This window comes from Anoplophora glabripennis, unplaced genomic scaffold (assembly GCF_000390285.2).
Source record: "Anoplophora glabripennis isolate ALB-LARVAE unplaced genomic scaffold, Agla_2.0 scaffold388, whole genome shotgun sequence".
NCBI classification, from domain to species: Eukaryota; Metazoa; Arthropoda; class Insecta; order Coleoptera; family Cerambycidae; genus Anoplophora; species Anoplophora glabripennis.
Window position 1 is genome coordinate 78752 of NW_019417171.1, and position 5964 is coordinate 84715.

The following is a 5964-nucleotide window of genomic DNA, read 5'->3' on the forward strand; positions in this document are numbered from 1 at the left end:
AAAACAAGAAATTCAGAGGTTAGGTTTACAATTTATCTCTTAAACGACACTGATGCATTCCAATTGTCTAATTCAGGAGTATCTAAAAAACAGAACTGTACAAGAACACTTCAGGAGCAATTCGATGATAATTGGGAAGTATGGGAATAACTTATAACACTAATTAGTTTTACAGGTTCGGTTGATCCGATATCCGATATACAGAGATATGGAGTAGGGGAGAATGAGCTTCGAAGAGTGCGTATCCACTTTTCTAGGGACGTTACGGGCGCAGACATTTTGAAGGCTTTTACGTCACGCAGTGACGCAGTTGTTGTTGACGTTAGATTCGCAGGTGTGTTTTTTGAGGTTATTCATATTTTTGTTTGTAAATTTCGTTTTTATTGAACTTTAAATATGTCTTGTGCTTTGTACTGTGAAAGGAAGCGCAAATTGCAGAAGATGTCCAATACAAAACATTTCTAAATATTTAGGTAGCTGTACACAAAAATAAGATATTTCCACTTTTTATTCTAAATTTTTATTGTAAACATGTAATTTTTTTATTTCTAGCTTTCCTAGAAATGAAACTTTACTGGACAAGGACAAGGTTCTTTCTATCGAAAAAGAAAATTGGGTATGGACAAAAAATAACGTAATTTGCTCTGAACACTTTAAAGCGGATGATTTTCTCCCCTTTTGTGGAAGAAAAATAGTACGACCCAACTCTGCACCTTCCATAAAATTATTTTGTGGTGTATCTTCTTCCATTTTAAGCAAGAGTACTTTATCGAGTTCAATTAATACAGGAGCTTTGACCAAATTGATGTTACAATCAAGTGAATCATCTTTGACCTATAACGTTACTGAAGTTCGAGTAGGTACAACGTAAAAAGAAGAGACAACTGAATTTAAGGTAATAAAGATTTGTAATTTAAAAATAGTAGTAATGCTAAGGATGTTAAATACGTACCCTGCCAAATTGTTTGATACGGACCTAATAAATTAAGAAATAATATTTACAGTAATTTTATTTTCAGTGTTCAGAATACATCGAATGGTAACACTAGTACTGATAGTGCTAAGAGAAGGAGTATTATGGCAATGAAAACATACTTTAATGGATAACTTTAATAATGAAAATATCTTTGCAGTATATCTCCTTCTACAGTTGCAACGAAAAATGTTAAACTGAAACATAGATAGGAAACTTACCATTCAGTCTTTACGAAAAGAAATTAAGGACAAATTATTCAAGGCCCTGTATTAAGACAAAAATTAAATAATTATTTTCAACCATCAGTAAATAAATATGTTACGTTATATAGTGTTTTATTTTAAAATACAAAATATTTAGGAACTACATCACAATTTCTTTTTATTTCATATAAATTGAGTACCTACGGGGTCATCCATAAATTACGTAAGGGTTCAATGGGGAGGGGGGGGCTCAACATTTTCTTATCATTCCTTACTTGGGGGGGAGGAGGGGAAATGAAATTCTTACGTAATAAAATAATCTACATTAATTATAGCTATAAGTAAACCTAAAATGTATTTATAATATAACAAATATATTAATAAATGTTATAATTAGAAGTTGTAAAGCTTTTTTTATAATAAAAAAAATTAATTGAATCATGTAATGTATTACGTAAGGTGGGGGAGGGGGGAGGGTGTTATGAAAAATCTTACGGTTTCTTTACATGGGGGGAGGGGTGAGTTGAAAATGTGAAAAAATACCCTTACGTAATTTATGGATGACCCCTACCGCAATCTGTTAAAGTTTATCGTATCAAAAATATATTATTATTGGTGTGATTAATATTCTCTGTTGAACCTTCTGTGAAACAAGATAGTTATAACATAATTAAAGTATCATTCAATGTAAAAGATAAGCACAATGTCGGAGTGTGTGCAGATTTATATGTACATATGATAGGTAATAATATCCTATGCAGTTATGATACAACTCTAGCCGTTGTTCTTGAGTAATATAGTATTTAATATATTTTTTATGAAGTGCATATATGAAAAGTTAATTTTTTATTATATAATAAATATTCAGATATACCTAGAAAATTATGAAAAATAATTCACATGTAATTGAAAATTTCAAAAGTACGTATTTGTTAGTTCATATTTCATTTCAAAATTTAATGTAAAGTTATGTGCGTTTCTAATTTGAAATTTTAGAACTGACCTGGTAATGTAATATAGTACCCCTTCGTATCTAAGACTTCAAAATGGCGACCTCCTTTATTAACAAGTTTGCGCATCTTGACGCTCATTCTCCCTACTCCATATCTCTGCCGATATATCATCTCAAGATTTCATAAGTTCTTTTGAACTACCGTTACCGTAATAGTTCCAATAATCGATGGTGTGTTGCCAAATATTTTCTGTTAACATTTACAAAAGAACTTCATATAATATAATCATTAATCATACAGAATACATTTTCCACAGATTTTTTTTAAGGACCACTACACTACAATCATAATTTTAAGAAGACTTTAAATTTCAAAGGAAAATTAAAGGACAAACAAAATATACTTTCAAATAATAAACCTTACACCTTTTAATTATTATATTTATACATTTTACTGTAATTATTACATTAATCGTCGTTAAATATATTCATAACATCGCATTTCCCTCCACGTATTTTAAAATCTACGAGTTTACTGTCAAAAAACGTCAAGTCAAGTACATTACTGAAATAATTTTTTTCCATTTTTTAAAAAGAATTCTATCTCTTAACTGTGTAAATAATCATTTATTATCTTTTTTATTTTTTATTTAAAAAAAAATACATTAAAATTTTTTTAAATTTAGTTTTGCAACTACCTATAATTGATTCTATGCTGCTGCCATCTATACGTCATATGTTTAATTAAATATCCGTTATCTATACCCAAATTGGTTTTACCGACAACTTAATCTCTGTGTTTTGGAAAACGAACGAATTATAACAACAAAAGGAAGATCAAGTGATCGATTTATTTATCAATAATTTCAAACAATAGAACAACCCACGCCAATTTCTATGCGTCGTTTTTGATAATTGCGGGCGTAGAAATATTTGCAGTGTTTTATTCCAATCCGTTTTTTTTAAAACGCTTTATTCTGCAAATACAGTTCACTAGGTAAGTTTTTTTTTCTCTTTATACTTTTGTATAATTCTCATGTTTACTATTAGGTCATTATGCCAAAAAAGGGGAAAAAGCGATTGACCCAGCCGAAAGGGGTCAGTGCAAGAAACCGGCCCACAAGGAGACCTCACCCTCAGGATTCAACTGAAAATCCGAGTAGCAGTACTCCTGTACAGTTACCTTCTCTTTCTACTCTCAATGTATCGTCTCCCCAAACAATAGTGGTGGTTCACAGAGATGTAACTTCGGAGGTTGTAATACAAAATACTGTTCAGTTAACACCTACCGCTCAGAATATAGACCCCTTGCCAAACAGGGTGCCAACAAATTTTCCCATACAGGATTTACCAGAACCTGGGCCTTCCACTTTACTAGGTAATTATCTCAATTTCAATTTTAGACTTATCTTTCTTTTGATATACACATATACCACATTATAAAGTTTTATACTTACTTTCTATGATAACTACACAGATTATTGTCTTTATAAAAAAATACTTCTATTTCAAAATTATTTAACTGAATGCAACTTTTTTCCGGTACAAATATTATTCAGTTTTATAACTTAATGAATAAAAATCAATCAAAATCAAGTGAAGATAAATATTCCAATTTTTTATTTCCTTTTTTTCCTTTTAAAGACAACTATATCCATTATTTTGAATATTTCAATGACATATTCAGGGTTCGTAGCGGCCTGGAAAACGGGGAAAATTCAGGGAATTCATTATTCTTTATAAAAAACATAGAATAGACATGGGATTTTAAAAGTGTTCACAAATTCAGAGAATTTGCTGTTTGCAACTGGAAATTTTGGGAAAACCAGCTTTAGGTTTTTAAAAGCGAAAACTATTTGTGATTTTGAAACTTATAAGAGGTTCTTTGAGTATAAAAAAGATTAGGAAGTCCAGTCTAGAAAAAGTGTAATGCATAAACACCAAATAATGTATACAAATGACCTACAACTGACCAAATTTTTTTTTATAAGTAAGGGGAAACCTGAAAAAGTCTGAATTCTATGTATTTCTATATTTCTTTTGAACTACAAACCCCGATATTGTATTAGGACTTTTTATGAATGTTTTATACAACTTAATTTATTTTTAAAAATATACCTACTACATATTAGTGCAATATTTTGAGGATACGAATATGCATTTCCATTCTTTGTTACAATTTATCGATTATAGACAAAAATATGAATATGTAAGAGGCATTCAAATCTAACCTAATTAGATTTCATCCTTTTACTGCACTTTTCTCATACACAAATATTTTATTTAATTATTAATCAAATGTTTTCGAAAAAGTTGTATAGTTTTTTCTAATTTATTTTTATCCAAAGCAACAACTCTCTAAGTAGATATAGTTCTTTGCAACAAAACACTGCAAATTTAAATATATATACATTTATAATTTTTGGAATAATTTTGGGAAAAGAGTTATTAATGTTCACAAGATTCTACATCCAAAAATACGAAAATAAATTCCAATGAACGTAGAATCCGCAAATGATTTGTTTCCAGAAAAGAGGATATCAAAACAAAATATTAATGTTTTTTATTGATAATTTCTAAATTTTTCATTAAAAACATTTCAATTTGGGTTAACACAACTCAGACCCATCAGGGGCGTAGATATGGGGGAGTATCTATTGATTTTTGACCCGAAAATCTATGCCTGTGGTTTTTCTACTGGTTTTTACCTTATTTTTAGGAACCTCAGTTAATTTAAAGCAAAAAAATCCCCTTGCACATTTGTCATTTAGCGAGCGGCTTTCGAGCTATTGAGGATTTTTAAAAATCATGTTAATCTTTCTATGAAACCGTTAAGTATTAAAAAAACATAGTTGGTGACTGTCACTCAAAAATAACATGTGCTGTCACTATGGAGAAATAAATGACCTAAAATTAAATGATCTCTAATGAAAAATTTAGAAATTATCAATACAAAACATATTTTTTTATTTTTTTACACTCCCTATTTCGAAAACGAAGCAATTGCGGACATACTTCAATAGGAATTTTTTTTCGTATTTTTGGATATAGAATCTGCTCCAGAATTCTCTGTACAATATTTTACAACTTCCTGTATATATGAAGGGACCAAAAATTAAATTTAAATTGAAAAAAATTCAAATTTTTATACAATTTTCAAGAAACAAATTTCCATTGGTACAATTACAATATGGGATGTAAGCCACCCTCACATAAAATTTCATACATTTTCAGAAAATTTATTAAATTAAAATATAGAAAAATTTCTAACTTTTAGACAATTTCTACCAAAAGAATTTTAAATGGAAAAAAATATGAGATAATTTTCATAAAACGATTTTCCCTTTATAAAATTATAGTTTGGAATGTAAACTACCTCACATAACATTTGATGTACTTTCATGAAATCTCTGGGGGTTGTAATAAACAAAAGGCTGTAATTTAATATAAAGAAAAATTTCTAGCCACTAAACAACTTTCGCGATAAGAATTATCATAGGGTCTACAGGATGGGCCACCAGTAACACCTCGGTGGCTAAGGACTAAACGGCAAATGTTACAGAAACCTGTTTAGGTGGGTAGGTGTAGATTGATTACAGCTACATTTTAAAAATGTTTTGAAATATACAAGGTATCCAGGAAAAGCGTACCATATCAAAGTTATGTATTTTTAAATGGAACACTGAATTTTATTACATTTTTGAAAGCACCGTAGACAAAATAGGTGAACTTTATTAAAGGTTCTGCATAGCATAGAACTTATTGTTTGTACGATATTTCAATTTTAGTAAAAATACAGGCTTAGCGTAGAATTTTAATATTGGCAATAAAAA

The 5964-nt window shown here is 29.4% G+C and overlaps 1 long non-coding RNA gene across 1 annotated transcript; it reads left to right on the forward strand.

The window, feature by feature from the left end:
* Nucleotides 1-320: 320 nt before the first annotated feature.
* On the forward strand, nucleotides 321-1270 carry LOC111692186. The gene is made up of 3 exons (XR_002763166.1): nucleotides 321-473; nucleotides 553-895; nucleotides 1020-1270. It is a non-coding gene; the product is annotated as an uncharacterized LOC111692186 (long non-coding RNA).
* The last annotated feature ends 4694 nt before the right edge of the window (nucleotides 1271-5964 follow it).